Raw genomic sequence first — 16,143 nt, 5'->3', positions numbered from 1 at the left:
AAAAAAAAAAAAAAAAGGAATAGCATAGCATGATGTGGCACTGCATCAATCAAAGAGCAAAACACACAGTAAGGGTAAGTAATCCATCATAAAAATTTGTCTTATTTTATATATATGTATGTAAGTATATATTAAGTCATGAAATGTATTATATATTGCATTAAAGGCCCTGATTCTTTATCCCCATTCCCCCTGTATTCAAACTCCTTACCATGTGACTTTGCAGTTACTTCATTTAAGAGGTGAAGTCTATTTTTCATGCTCTGGACCTAAGCCTGGCCAAGGGAATCAATCTGACCAATAGAATGAGATAGAATTGACAACGTGCCAGTTCAAAACCTAGCCTCAAAGGTCTTCGTATTGCCACTTGTGCTTTGGCAACCTTGCAATCACTGTGAGGTCACATCTGGGCCTGTTTGCTGGTCCTCGGTTAAGGAGGAGACACGCATGGAACAGCTACAACACATCACTCCAGCCCAGAGTAGAGTGGAGCCTTCAGCAGACTTGACGACACATAAGTAAGCCAGTCAACCTAGAAATACACGAATGAATCAATCTGAGATCAGATGAGCCTCGTCCAGCAGATCAGGCTCCCAGCAAACCACAGACTTGTGAGTGAAAATAATGACTGTTGTCTTAAGCCACTGAGTTTTGGCATGATTGTTCTGCAGCAATAGTGTGAACTAAAACAAATAAATTGGTTGTAATTAAAATGCTTGAAAGACACAGGTTAGAAATGGATGCATATTCTATCAGTTATAATGGGCACTGAATTTTTTTCCCAATGGCTCAGGTCATGATCTCATGGTTGGTAGGTTTGAGCCTGCATAGGGCTCTGCACTGACAGCATGCAGCCTGCTTGGGATTTTTTTCTCTCCCTCTCTCTCTGTCCCTCCCCCACTCATGTGCTCTCTCTCAAAATAAATAAATAAACTTCAAAATTCTTTTAGGGGTGCCTGGGTGGCTCAGTCGTTTGAGCATCCGACTTCGGCTCAGGTCATGATCTCCCGGTTTGTGAATTCGAGCCCTACATCGGGCCCTGTGCTGACAGCTCAGAGCCTGTAGCCTGCTTCAGGTTATGTGTCTCCTTCTCTCTCTACCCCTCCCCATCACGCTCTGTCTCTCTCTCTCAAAAAAAAAAAAATAAATAATAAATAAACATTAAAAAAAATTTTTTTAAGTGGTCAGAAGGCAGTCTTTGCCTTATTCTTGATCATATGGGGGAATGCATTCATGCTTTTACTGGAAAGTATGATGTTGGCTGTAAGGTTTTGATAAATGCTATTTACCAGGTTGAGGAAGTCCCCTTCTCACTCTGCTCAGAGGTTTTTTGTGTAATGAATGATGGATTTGGTCAAATGTGATTTTTGAGAATATTGAGATGATGATGATGATGATGATTGTTTGGTTTTAGTTTGTTAAAATGGTGAATTACATGGATTGATTTTCTAATGTGAGACCAATCTTGCACTTTTCTGTGGTAAACAAAACTCAAATTGGTCATGATGTATTATATCCTTTAATATATTACATTAAACTTGGATAAGTTTTGTTCAGAATATTTGCATCTATATTCATGAAAGTTATTGGTCTGTAATTTTCTTGTGATATATTTGTCTAGTTTTGGTGTCAGAGTAATGGTGGCCAATTGGAAAGTGTTCCTTATTTTTCAGTTTTCTGGAAGAGTTGGTATAGAGTCGAAATGGTAATACTTGTTCCTTAAATGCTAAGTAAAATTCACCAGTGAAACCATTTGGACATCAAGATTTCTTTGTGGGAGGAACTTTATAAATGTAATCCTTTTGATAAATACACAGCTATTTTAGGTTCTAGATTTCTTTTTTTTTGTTTTAATATTTTTTTTAATTTATTTTGAGGGAGAGAGAGACTGAGCTGGGGGAGGGACAGAGAGGGAGAGAGAAATCCCAAGCAGTCTCTGCACTGTCAGCATAGAGCCCTATGCAGGGCTTGAACCCACAAACCGTGAGATCATGACCTTAGCCGATGGATGCTCAACTGATTGAACCACCAAGGTGCCTTAGATTTCTTCTTGAGTGAGTTTTGGTATCTCATGTCTTTCAAAAAATTGGTCCATTTCATCTAACTTGTTAAATTCATTGGCATATATTTTGTCATCATACTCCTTTATTATCCTTTTAACATCTGTAGAATTTATAATTATATTAACTCTCTTATTTCTAATATTGGTCATTTATATTTTCTATTTTTCCCCCTAATCAGTCTGGCTAGAGGAATGTCAACTACCTAGATTTTCTATGTGTTCTACCCAACACACTGTGAATCTTGAGTTTTTCCAGTCTGGATAGTAGAAATAGGTACTACTCCTGGTCCTATGTAGGTGCTGGGCACTATTCTCTCTATTCCTTTCAGGTGGTACCTTCTCTGCCATGGATAGTTTCCTTATATACATGCACCCTGAGTACTTAAGAGTGACCCTCTGAAGTCCAAGTTCTCTCTCTGTGCAGCCTCTCCTCTTTAGTATTGTGTCCTGTGAACCTCAGCCGTGATGGTCTTCCCAGACTCTCAGCTCGTTCTCCTCTGCTCAGAGAGTCCAGCATGCTTTGCCGGGGCCACCCCCATCCCATCCCATGGCACAGCCTTGAAACCCACATGCCAGTCAGATGGGGCAATCAAAGAGCTCACCTCATTTGTTTCCTGCGTCTCAGGGATCACTTTTCTAAGTTGCTGAATGTCTAGTGAATGTAAATTGTTTTTTCATATATCTTGTCATTCTTTGTTTTTGTTTTTGTATTTCAGTTGTCTCAGGCAAGAAACAACCCCTGTTCCCACGTCTTGGTCAGAAGCAGAGTCTCATGATTATATGACTGTAGGTGAATGCATTTTTATAAGGAAGGTTCACACCAATACCTATAAACCTAGATTATTCCTTTCAACTGTCATCCACTGTGTGTATGCACACCATTTTATTTATCTATTCCTCTACTGGTAAACACTTGTGCCATTTTCAGTTGTTCACTATTAAAATAAACAACAGGAAACATCTCTGTATGTATAGACAGATTTCCCTTTAGACACATAAAAAAATGAGATATCTAGGTCATATGCAATGCACATTTTGAGACTTACCAGTATTTTCAAATTACCTTCTGGAGTGACTGAAGTGAAACACACCTTCAGCAGTGTATACAAGTATATGCTTTCCTACATTCTTGCCAACAATTAACATCATTGGATTTTTTTTATTTTTTGCCAATCTGATGTGTGAAATAGTGTCTCATCTTGTTTGGGTCTGCATTTGCCTGGTTATTAGTGACACTGAGCAATTTTTCATGTTTACTGACCATTTAAACATCTTCTATAAATCACCTTTTCAAAATGTCCATTTATTTATTTTGAGAGAGAGAGCATGCACGCAGGTGGGCAAGCAGAGGACAGGCACAGAGAGAGAGGGAGAGAATGAATCCCAAGCAGGCTCTGGGCTATCATGGCAGAGATGGATGCAGGGCGTGAGCCTATGAACTGTGAGATCATGACCTGAGTTGGATGCTTGCCCAACTGAGCCATCCAGGTGTCCCTAAATCACCCTTTTTATTTTTTATTTTTTATTTAAAAAAAATTATTTTTTTAACGTTTTATTTATTTTTGAGACAGGGAGAGACAGAGCATGAACAGGGGAGGGTCAGAGAGAGGGAGACACAATCTGAAACAGGCTCCAGGCTCTGAGCTGTCAGCACAGAGCCCGATGCGGGGCTCGAACTCACGGACCGCAAGATCATGACCTGAGCCGAAGTCGGCCGCTTAACCGACTGAGCCACCCAGGCGCCCCTAAATCACCCTTTTTAAAACTAGGTTTTTGTATGTTCCATAATCATTAATTTTTTTTTAACGTTTTTATTTATTTTTGAGACAGAGAGAGACAGAGCATGAATGGGGGAGGGGCAGAGAGAGAGGGAGACACAGAATCGGCAGCAGGCTCCAGGCTCTGAGCCATCAGCCCAGAGCCTGACACGGGGCTGGAACTCACAGACCGCGAGATCATGACCTGAGCTGAAGTCAGACGCTTAACTGACTGATCCACCCAGGCGCCCCACATTAATTTTTTTTTAATGTTTATTTATTTTTGAGAGAGACAGATACAGAGCATGAGCAGGGGAGGGGCAGAGAGAGAGGGAGACACAGAACCTGAAGCACCTCCAGGCTCTGAGCTGTCAGCACAGAGCCGCATGCAGGGCTCTAACTGATGAACTACAAGATTAAGACCTGAGCCAAAGTCGGCGTTTAACCCACTGAGCCACCCAGGTGCCCCCATAATCATTTAAAAAAATTATTGATGAGACTGTTCCTTGCCATGGTAAATCCTTCTGTCACCATGGGCTACAGGGGGGCTTTCTGAGAGACCTGAGCTCACTGGCCCCATGCACTACATTGTCTTCTCATAAGACTCAGGATAATGCAATTTCTGGCCAGGAAACAAGAGCAGGATCATGGCAGTCCCCAGTGTATTCGGATGGAAGCTGGTAATAAAATCAGGTACAACTCTAAGAGGAGACATGGGAACGGTCTATAAGCTGGGTCTATAAGGAATCACACAAGAAATGGCACATGTATTTGTGCTGTATGAGGTCCCTTGCTCCTATCATATCACTCTGTAACATCACGTCTACCTGGATGATAGAACATGTTTTATTGGGAATACGATTTTCCTCTATTTCTATGCTTTTGCAATAGTAGAGTGGTTTAGTGATAAACACGTGAGGCCTTTTGTTTGGATAATAAATAAAATTTAAAAATGTATTTGCATATGCTGGATATAATGCAAGTATTTTGTTACAATATAATGCTTGTATTTTAACTTTGTTTAATGGGCACCTTGTTCTATAGGTTTTAAAAATTTAATGTGTTGAATTGTGTCAAGATTTTGCTGATTTTCACTTCTGTTTGTATCTGTGTGTTTGTGTGTATCTTTTCCAAGGAAGTTTTATGCTCTTAACTCATGAAGATATTTTCCTGTTAAATTCTCCAATAACTTATTTTATTTATTATTATTACTTTATTCTCCTATTCCATCCGTAATTAATTTTTACGTATAGTGTAGGATAAGAATCTAATTGGAATTTTTTTCCTAAATGGGAAGTCAATTGTTCTAACACTATTATATTGAATTATTTCCCTCAGTGTTTAATGACCATACCTTATTTCATACATGTATATGTGTGTGTTTCTGGGTTTTTAAATTTCCTCTCCTCTTCTCCTTTCCCTTTCTTCTCTTCCCACAAATCAGTTTGTATAAGACACAATTATGTATTCTTTAAAGAAGAGAAATTTTCTCAAAATCATTTACTACTTATATTTTTTAATATGAAGAACTCTACCATTTCTATTTTTTAAATATTTAATAGCTTAATCAGAGTTCCTACTCCTTGAGTTAGTTTTGGCCATTTTTCCCCCTTAGGTTTAAAAATAGTATCTAGGGGAAGAAGGGGCCGGCCTTCGAGTGACAGCGACACAAGATGGCAGCCACCACGGGCTCGGGAGTAAAAGTCCCTCGCAATTTTCGACTGTTGGAAGAACTGGAAGAAGGCCAGAAAGGAGTAGGAGATGGCACAGTTAGCTGGGGTCTAGAAGATGACGAAGACATGACACTTACAAGATGGACAGGGATGATAATTGGGCCTCCAAGAACAATTTATGAAAACTGAATATACAGCCTTAAAATAGAATGTGGACCTAAATACCCAGAAGCACCCCCCTTTGTAAGATTTGTAACAAAAATTAATATGAATGTAGTTAATAGTTCTAATGGAGTGGTGGACCCAAGAGCCATATCAGTGCTAGCAAAATGGCAGAATTCATATAGCATCAAAGTCGTCCTGCAAGAACTCCGGCACCTAATGATGTCTAAAGAAAACATGAAACTCCCTCAGCCGCCGGAAGGACAGTGTTACAGCAATTAATCAAAAAGAAAAACCACAGGCCCTCCCCCTACCCCCCTCCCATTTGATTTAAGCAGTCTTCATTTTCCACAGTAGTAAATTTTCTAGATATGTCTTGTAGACCTCAAAGTACTGGAAAGGAAGCTCCCATTCAAAGGCAATTTATCTTAAGATACTGTAAACGATACTATTTTTTTTGTCCATTTAAAATATATAAGTTGTGCTATAACAAAAAAAAATAAATAAAAATAGTATCTAGGTTTTAAATTTAGTGGCATAAATTTATATATATATTTTTTATTATAAAATGTTTCACAATCTCATAGTTACACACAATGAAAAATTTTACGATGTTATTTTCTGTGCCATTTCTCTCTCTCTCTCTCTCTCTTTTTTTTCCTTTTCTTGCCCCTAACTTTGCTCCTAATGACTACTTTACATATGTCCATGAAGATTTTGGTGTATTCTAGTACAGATTATAAATTTATTTTAGTCAATCTTCCTCTCTTGGTATCATACCCAGTTTGTGGGCTCCACTAATTGTCAATTGCTTGCTCCATTGTCTCAAGAATACCTGGGGGAATGAATTGCTCTACAGTCTGATTCAGTTAGATTTAAACTTCTTTAGAGGGATAGTCTTTGAGGCCAGTCTTTTGTTCTACTGGCAGGAGGTGTTCTCTTTGCTTTATTTTTCCTTGTTTTTCTCCATTAAACATAGAGCTGATCTGTGGTTTAACAAGTTGCTCTGAAGGACTATCAGCCTCTTCTCAAGTTGTCTACCACCAAAATCTCCACAATTTTTAACAGTGCCTTTAGGCTTGAACTTCCTTACAATCACTCCAGATAAAGTCATTTCCCTTAGAAAGAACTATGTTGCTCTCTGTTCTTACAGCCTGACTTTCCCCCTAGACAAAATCTCTGAGCCACTCCTCCAGACCTGAGGGTGGGGACAGTGAGTTTCAAAGAAGAGCCAGACACTCTGAAGATCTGAACTGATGTGGTTTTCTTGGTCCCATACTTTTACTCACCTTTCACAATCTTTCTCCACGCAAATCCTGTAATATTGTTGATTGGAAATTTTATTTCCAACCTATCAACCACGTTAAATTGAATGATTAATGTTATTTTATACAGTCAGCACTCAGACAGACATATTTTTAGAGGAGAGCTCACTTTTACATCTTATCTTCTACTACTGTCTGGGAGACTCATTCTAAAGGAGATAAACTTTCTGAGTCCTTATATACCTGGAAATTTCTTTATTTCACTATCACTTCTGAGTGATCGTTTGGCTAGGTACAAATTTCTAAATTAAAACATTTATTTCTCCTAAAATTTTTGAAGAAATTACTCTATGGTTTTCTGGCATCCAAAGCCATTGATAAGTAATCAGTCTTCAGTCAGATCCTTGTTCATTTGTAGATACTCTCTTTTACCCTTGTAAATCTTAAGATTGGTAATGTACTGAAGTTTTTTTAATTTTTTTTTTAACATCTATTTTATTTTTGAGACAGAGAGAGACAGAGCATGAATGGGGGAGGGTCAGAGAGAGAGGGAGACACAGAATCTGAAACAGGCTCCAGGCTCTGGGCTGTCAGCAAGAGCCCGACGCGGGGCTTGAACTCACAGACTGTGAGATCATGACCTGAGCCGAAGTCGGCTGCTTAACCGACTGAGCCACCCAGGCGCCCCGGTAATGTACTGAAGTTTTAATACTACGTGTCTAAGTATAAATATTGTGCTTTAATATTTCTCATCACTTAGCAAATTTTTTCAAACTCCTATCTGTCTTTAGATTCATAAAATTATCAATCTTCCTTTGAGATGTTGTCTACATTATGCCTACTGTCCTTTCCTTGAGGAGTTTCTTAATTTATAAGCCATACTCCAAGCCATATTTTCTAGCTCTTTAATTCTTTGTGTTAAATTGTGGGATAAGTTCATTTTATTATCCCAGTGGGTTCATTTTTCTGCTATGTTCGCTGTATTCAGTCTACTTTTATAGTTTTATTTTTAATTTCAATAACTATATTTTTATCTTCAATGTTTCTAATAATTTATTTTTCACAATTATCTGTTCTTGTTGCATAATCCCATATTCTTGTTTTTAAAGTTTCATTCTGCTCTCATGGCTATAGTCTCTTATCTTGCTAATGGCATCAAAAGTGCTTATTCTGCGGGTGCCTGGGTGGTTCAGTCAATTAAACCTCTGATTTTGGCTCAGGTCATGATCTCACAGTTTGTGAGTTTGAGCCCCATGTCAGCACAGAGCCTGCTTCAGTCCTCTGTCTCTCTCTCTCTCTGCCCTTCCCCTGCTCTCGCTCTCTCTCTCTGTCTCTCAAAAATAAAATAAATACATTAAAAAATAAAAAAGTGCTTATTTTGAAGTCCTTTTTTGGTTGTGCTCATATACCTATTTTCCTCACTGTCAGCTTTTCTGTTCACCAAGTTTGCTGTCTGTTCATATTGTCTTTGTGAAGTGCCTATGTAGTCATTTTCCATGGGATATCTCCTCCGAGGGCCTCCTAGGGCATCTCTTACATCAAGTCTGTGGTGGCCTCTGCATAGGCTCTATTGGCAGTCTGACTCCCCTGCAAGCCTGGCACTCAGGGCTGCACTCTTCAAGTTCCATTTCCAGACTTGCTCCTGCTAAGGCTCAGCTCCAGACTCCCATATCTATACAAGCTGTGCTACAAGAGACCCAAGCTAAATGGCAGGAGGTACTGCTATCCTAAGCTCAGCTGAGAGAGTAGAAAGCAGGTGGCATCTTTCCCAGCACGCAGTTTTACACAAGTTGCACACATGTGGCCCTGAGTTATGTACACAACTTGTGTGGGCATAAAGATGCCAGAGCCTTTTCCCCAGCATTCACCTGGGTCCCAACCCTTTCCTGCCTATGGACTGACTTCATAGCTCAGACTGTTCTGAACTTCATTTGTTCCCCATTGCTTGTTTTTTTTAGGGAAATATACTTACTCCAGTCTACAGAGATCTCCCTTTCTTGTTTTCTAGAAACACTATGTTTATTAATTTAAAAAATGTTTTGCTCTGATGTTTGAGCTTGTAGCAGATAGGATAGGGTGACTTTCAGCATGTACTCAATGCACCATTATCGACCAGAAAATCATACAAATAATTTCTTTACACAAAATGTTCTATATTATCTGGGGCACCTGGGTGACTCAGTCGGTTAAGCGTCCAACTCTTGGTTTCAGCTCAGGTCATGATTTCATGGTTTTGTGAGTTTCAGCCCCGCATTGGGCCCTGTGCTGACAGGGCAGAGCCCACTTGGGATTCTCTGTCTTTCTCTGTCTCTCTCTGCCTCTTCCCCACTCACGCTGCCTCTGTCTCTGTCTCTCTCAAAATGAATAAACTTTTTTAAAATTTCTATATTATCAACAATATAATATATACAGCATCTATAACATATAAGTCATAAAATATGCAGAAATATAATTTCCCATACATACAGAAAAATCTTACCTAATGGAGAAGTAGGTTTTAAAATGAAAAAAAAATTTAAGGGTACTATGCTGGAAAACAATCTACTGCCTCTCAGTGAATCCAACATGACTGGTTTTCTCTCCAGTACTTGATCAGATCAGTTTCTCTGGTTGATAACAGAGGTGATGGCTGGCTCAGGTTTAGGGGACATACTGAATGAAAAATAAACCATATCTTTCATCTCCAAACTCACATACAATGCAGCACGATGCCTGAGTTCTAAGAGACACATAGGGGGGGGTTCCGGAAGATGGCGGCGTAGGAGGACGCGGGGCTCACAACGCGTCCTGCCGATCACTTAGATTCCACCTACACCTGCCTAAAGAACCCAGAAAACCGCCAGAGGATTAGCAGAAGGGAGTCTCCGGAGTCAAGCGCAGACTAGAGGCCCACGGAAGAGGGTAGGAAGGGCGGCGAGGCGGTGCGCGCTCCACGGACTGGCGGGAGGGAGCCGGGGCGGAGGGGCGGCTCGCCGGCCAAGCGGAGCCCCCGAGTCTGGCTGGCAAAAGCGGAGGGGCCGGACGGACTGTGTTCCGACAGCAAGCGCGACTTAGCGTCTGGGAGGTCATAAGTTAACAGCTCTGCGCGGAAAGCGGGAAGGCTGGAGGACAAAGGGAGGGAGAGCTGCTGAGCCCCCGGACGGCAGAGCTCAGCTTGGCGGGGAACAAAGGCGCCAGCGCCATCTCCCCCGCCCATCCCCCAGCCAAAATCCCAAAGGGAACCAGTTCCTGCCAGGGAACTTGCTCGCTCCGCGCAAACACCCAACTCTGTGCTTCTGCGGAGCCAAACCTCCGGCAGCGGATCTGACTCCCTCCCGCTGCCACAGGGCTCCTCCTGGAGTGGATCACCTAAGGAGAAGCGAGCTAAGCCTGCCCCTCCACCCCCCGTGCACCTTGCCTACCCACCCCAGCTAATACGCCAGATCCCCAGCAACACAAGCCTGGCAGTGTGCAAGTAGCCCAGACGGGACACGCCACCCCACAGTGAATCCCGCCCCTAGGAGAGGGTAAGAGAAGGCACACACCAGTCTGACTGTGGCCCCAGCAGTGGGCTGGGGGCAGACATCGGGTCGGACTGCGGCCCCGCCCACTAACTCCAGTTATACACCACACCACAGGGGAAGTGCACTGCAGGTCCTCACCACTCCAGGGACTCTCCAAAATGACCAAACGGAAGAATTCCCCTCAGAAGAATCTCCAGGAAATAACAACAGCTAATGAACTGATCAAAAAGGATTTAAATAATATAACAGAAAGTGAATTTAGAATAATAGTCATAAAATTAATCGCTGGGCTTGAAAACAGTATACAGGACAGCAGAGAATCTCTTGCCACAAAGATCGAGGGACTAAGGAACAGTCACGAGGAGTTGAAAAACGCTTTAAACGAAATGCAAAACAAAATGGAATCCACGATGGCTCGGCTTGAAGAGGCAGAGGAGAGAATAGGTGAACTAGAAGATAAAGTTATGGAGAAAGAGGAAGCTGAAAGAAAGAGAGATAAAAAAATCCAGGAGTATGAGGGGAAAATTAGAGAACTAAGTGATACACTAAAAAAAAATAATATACGCATAATTGGTATCCCAGAGGAGGAAGAGAGAGGGAAAGGTGCTGAAGGGGTACTTGAACAAATTATAGCTGAGAACTTCCCTGAACTGGGGAAGGAAAAAGGCATTGAAATCCAAGAGGCACAGAGAACTCCCTTCAGACGTAACTTGAATCGATCTTCTGCACGACATATCATAGTGAAACTGGCAAAATACAAGGATAAAGAGAAAATTCTGAAAGCAGCAAGGGATAAACGTGCCCTCACTTATAAAGGGAGACCTATAAGACTCGTGACTGATCTCTCCTTTGAAACTTGGCAGGCCAGAAAGGCTTGGCACGATATCTACAGTGTGCTAAACAGAAAAAATATGCAGCCGAGAATCCTTTATCCAGCAAGTCTGTCATTTAGAATAGAAGGAGAGATAAAGGTCTTCCCAAACAAACAAAAACTGAAGGAATTTGTCACCACGAAACCAGCCCTACAAGAGATCCTAAGGGGGATCCTGTGAGACAAAGTACCAGAGACATCACTACAAGCATAAAACATACAGACATCACAATGACTCTAAACCCATATCTTTCTATAATAACACTGAATGTAAATGGATTAAATGCGCCAACTAAAAGACATAGGGTATCAGAATGGATAAAAAAACAAGACCCATCTATTTGCTGTCTACAAGAGACTCATTTTAGATCTGAGGACACCTTTAGATTGAGAGTGAGGGGATGGAGAACTATTTATCATGCTCCTGGAAGCCAAAAGAAAGCTGGAGTAGCCATACTTCTATCAGACAAACTAGACTTTAAATTAAAGGCTGTAACAAGAGATGAAGAAGGGCATTATATAATAATCACAGGGTCTATCCACCAGGAAGAGCTAACTATTATAAATGTCTATGCACCAAATACCCGAGCCCCCAGATATATAAAACAATTACTCATAAACATAAGCAACCTTATTGATAAGAATGTGGTCATTGCAGGGGACTTTAACACCCCACTTACAGAAATGGATAGATCATCTAGACACACAGTCAATAAAGAAACAAGGGCCCTGAATGATACATTGGATCAGATGGACTTGACAGATATATTTAGAACTCTGCATCCCAAAGCAACAGAATATACTTTCTTCTCGAGTGCACATGGAACATTCTCCAAGATAGATCATATACTGGGTCACAAAACAGCCCTTCATAAGTTTACAAGAATTGAAATTATACCATGCATACTTTCAGACCACAATGCTATGAAGCTTGAAATCAACCACAGGAAAAAGTCTGGAAAACCTCCAAAAGCATGGAGGTTAAAGAACACCCTACTAACGAATGAGTGGGTCAACCAGGCAATTAGAGAAGAAATTAAAATATATATGGAAACAAACGAAAATGAAAATACAACAATCCAAACGCTTTGGGATGCAGCGAAGGCAGTCCTGAGAGGAAAATACATTGCAATCCAGGCCTATCTCAAGAAACAAGAAAAATCCCCAATACAAAACCTAACAGCACACCTAAAGGAAATAGAAGCAGAACAGCAAAGGCAGCCTAAACCCAGCAGAAGAAGAGAAATAATAAAGATCAGAGCAGAAATAAACAATATAGAATCTAAAAAAACTGTAGAGCAGATCAACGAAACCAAGAGTTGGTTTTTTGAAAAAATAAACAAAATTGACAAACCTCTAGCCAGGCTTCTCAAAAAGAAAAGGGAGATGACCCAAATAGATAAAATCATGAATGAAAATGGAATGATTACAACCAATCCCTCAGAGATACAAACAATTATCAGGGAATACTATGAAAAATTATATGCCAGCAAATTGGACAACCTGGAAGAAATGGACAAATTTCTAAACACCCACACTCTTCCAAAACTCAATCAGGAGGAAATAGAAAGCTTGAACAGACCCATAACCAGCGAAGAAATTGAATCGGTTATCAAAAATCTCCCAACAAATAAGAGTCCAGGACCAGATGGCTTCCCAGGGGAGTTCTACCAGACATTTAAAGCAGAGATAATACCTATCCTTCTCAAGCTATTCCAAGAAATAGAAAGGGAAGGAAAACTTCCAGACTCATTCTATGAAGCCAGTATTACTTTGATTCCTAAACCAGACAGAGACCCAGTAAAAAAAGAGAACTACAGGCCAATATCCCTGATGAATATGGATGCAAAAATTCTTAATAAGATACTAGCAAATCGAATTCAACAGCATATAAAAAGAATTATTCACCATGATCAAGTGGGATTCATTCCTGGGATGCAGGGCTGGTTCAACATTCGCAAATCGATCAACGTGATACATCACATTAACAAAAAAAAAGAGAAGAACCATATGATCCTGTCAATCGATGCAGAAAAGGCCTTTGACAAAATCCAGCACCCTTTCTTAATAAAAACCCTTGAGAAAGTCGGGATAGAAGGAACATACTTAAAGATCATAAAGGCCATTTATGAAAAGCCCACAGCTAACATCATCCTCAACGGGGAAAAACTGAGAGCTTTTTCCCTGAGATCAGGAACACGACAGGGATGCCCACTGTCACCGCTGTTGTTCAATATAGTGCTGGAAGTTCTAGCATCAGCAATCAGACAACAAAAGGAAATCAAAGGCATCAAAATTGGCAAAGATGAAGTCAAGCTTTCGCTTTTTGCAGATGACATGATATTATACATGGAAAATCCGATAGACTCCACCAAAAGTCTGCTAGAACTGATACATGAATTCAGCAAAGTTGCAGGATACAAAATCAATGTGCAGAAATCAGTTGCATTCTTATACACTAACAATGAAGCAACAGAAAGACAAATGAAGAAACTGATCCCATTCACAATTGCACCAAGAAGCATAAAATACCTAGGAATAAATCTAACCAAAGATGTAAAAGATCTGTATGCTGAAAACTATAGAAAGCTTATGCAGGTAATTGAAGAAGATATAAAGAAATGGAAAGACATTCCCTGCTCATGGATTGGAAGAATAAATATTGTCAAAATGTCAATACTACCCAAAGCTATCTACACATTCAATGCAATCCCAATCAAAATTGCACCAGCATTCTTCTCGAAACTAGAACAAGCAATCCTAAAATTCATATGGAACCACAAAAGGCCCCGAATAGCCAAAGTAATTTTGAAGAAGAAGACCAAAGCAGGAGGCATCACAATCCCAGACTTTAGCCTCTACTACAAAGCTGTCATCATCAAGACAGCATGGTATTGGCATAAAAACAGACACATAGACCAATGGAATAGAATAGAAACCCCAGAACTAGACCCACAAACGTATGGCCAACTCATCTTTGACAAAGCAGGAAAGAACATCCAATGGAAAAAAGACAGTCTCTTTAACAAATGGTGCTGGGAGAACTGGACAGCAACATGCAGAAGGTTGAAACTAGACCACTTTCTCACACCATTCACAAAAATAAACTCAAAATGGATAAAGGACCTGAATGTGAGACAGGAAACCATCAAAACCTTAGAGGAGAAAGCAGGAAAAGACCTCTCTGACCTCAGCCGTAGCAATCTCTTACTCGGCACATCCCCAAAGGCAAGGGAATTAAAAGCAAAAGTGAATTACTGGGACCTTATGAAGATAAAAAGCTTCTGCACAGCAAAGGAAACAACCAACAAAACTAAAAGGCAACCAACGGAATGGGAAAAGATATTTGCAAATGACACATCGGACAAAGGGCTAGTATCCAAAATCTATAAAGAGCTCATCAAACTCCACACCCGAAAAACAAATAACCCAGTGAAGAAATGGGCAGAAAACATGAATAGACACTTCTCTAAAGAAGACATCCGGATGGCCAACAGGCACATGAAAAGATGCTCAACGTCGCTCCTTATCAGGGAAATACAAATCAAAACCACACTCAGATACCACCTCACGCCAGTCAGAGTGGCCAAAATGAAGAAATCAGGAGACTATAGATGCTGGAGAGGATGTGGAGAAACAGGAACCCTCTTGCACTGTTGGTGGGAATGCAAATTGGTGCAGCCGCTCTGGAAAGCGGTGTGGAGGTTCCTCAGAAAATTAAAAATAGACCTACCCTATGACCCAGCAATAGCACTGCTAGGAATTTATCCAAGGGATACAGGAGTACTGATGCATAGGGGCACCTGTACCCCAATGTTTATAGCGGCACTCTCAACAATAGCCAAATTATGGAAAGAGCCTAAATGTCCATCAACTGATGAATGGATAAAGAAATTGTGGTTTATATACACAATGGAATACTACGTGGCAATGAGAAAAAATGAAATATGGCCTTTTGTAGCAACGTGGATGGAACTGGAGAGTGTGATGCTAAGTGAAATAAGCCATACAGAGAAAGACAGATACCATATGGTTTCACTCTTATGTGGATCCTGAGAAACATAACAGAAACCCATGGGGGAGGGGAAGGAAAAAAAAAAAAAAAAAAGAGGTTAGAGTGGGAGAGAGCCAAAGCATAAGAGACTGTTAAAAACTGAGAACAAATTGAGGGTTGATGGGGGGTGGGAGGGAGGGCAGGGTGGGAGGGAGGGCAGGGTGGGTGATGGGTATTGAGGAGGGCACCTTTTGGGATGAGCACTGGGTGTTGTATGGAAACCAATTTGACAGTAAATTTCATATATTAAAAAATAAAAAAAAATAAGAGACACATAGGAACTGAGACTGTACGAAGGCAGAGCATATTCATATTTCTATTTTATGTTCACTCTTAGGCATAACCTAATTAAATAGAATGCCAAGTAACATAGCCTGCATTATTTAAAATACTATTTCTCACTCATGTTTTTTACTCTTTCTGTTGCTTTAAAATTTTATATAGGTTAAGTGCAAGTACTATGCAATTCACCTTACCATATGTTGTGCTATAATAGTGATCTCATGTATTTCAAAGGAAATACTTGAGCATTTACTATGGAATGTCAGTGGGCATGGTTTCAACCATTAGGGAGATCGCATGAGTTGTGGTAACTGGACAACCCAAGAATGTAAGCACTCCCCGCAAATATCTGACTTATATTCAGGAGAGTACTTTGTCACATAGCAGCACCTAAACCATTTTTAACCAACCAAAATCAAAGTCGAGAAGCACAACATCAACAAAAAAACCTGCAGAAAATTCTAAACAGCCAGGGCACTGAATTAAAGTCAGGAATTCTTAGATCTGGGATGTG

At 40.5% G+C, this 16,143-nt stretch overlaps 1 protein-coding gene and 1 pseudogene across 3 annotated transcripts in view; one reads left to right on the top strand and one right to left on the bottom strand.

Annotated features, from left to right (window-relative positions):
- MTHFD2L (methylenetetrahydrofolate dehydrogenase (NADP+ dependent) 2 like) overlaps positions 1 to 16,143 on the bottom strand; it is a 460,807-nt gene that overhangs the window by 44,927 nt on the left and 399,737 nt on the right. The window lies entirely within an intron of this gene.
- On the top strand, positions 5,014 to 6,438 carry LOC125922821 (ubiquitin-conjugating enzyme E2 variant 1-like; annotated as a pseudogene).

Source organism: Panthera uncia, chromosome B1 (assembly GCF_023721935.1).
Source record: "Panthera uncia isolate 11264 chromosome B1, Puncia_PCG_1.0, whole genome shotgun sequence".
NCBI lineage: Eukaryota > Metazoa > Chordata > Mammalia > Carnivora > Felidae > Panthera > Panthera uncia.
Note: the sequence above shows the minus strand (reverse complement) of the source record. Positions and strands in the feature narration are given on the sequence as shown.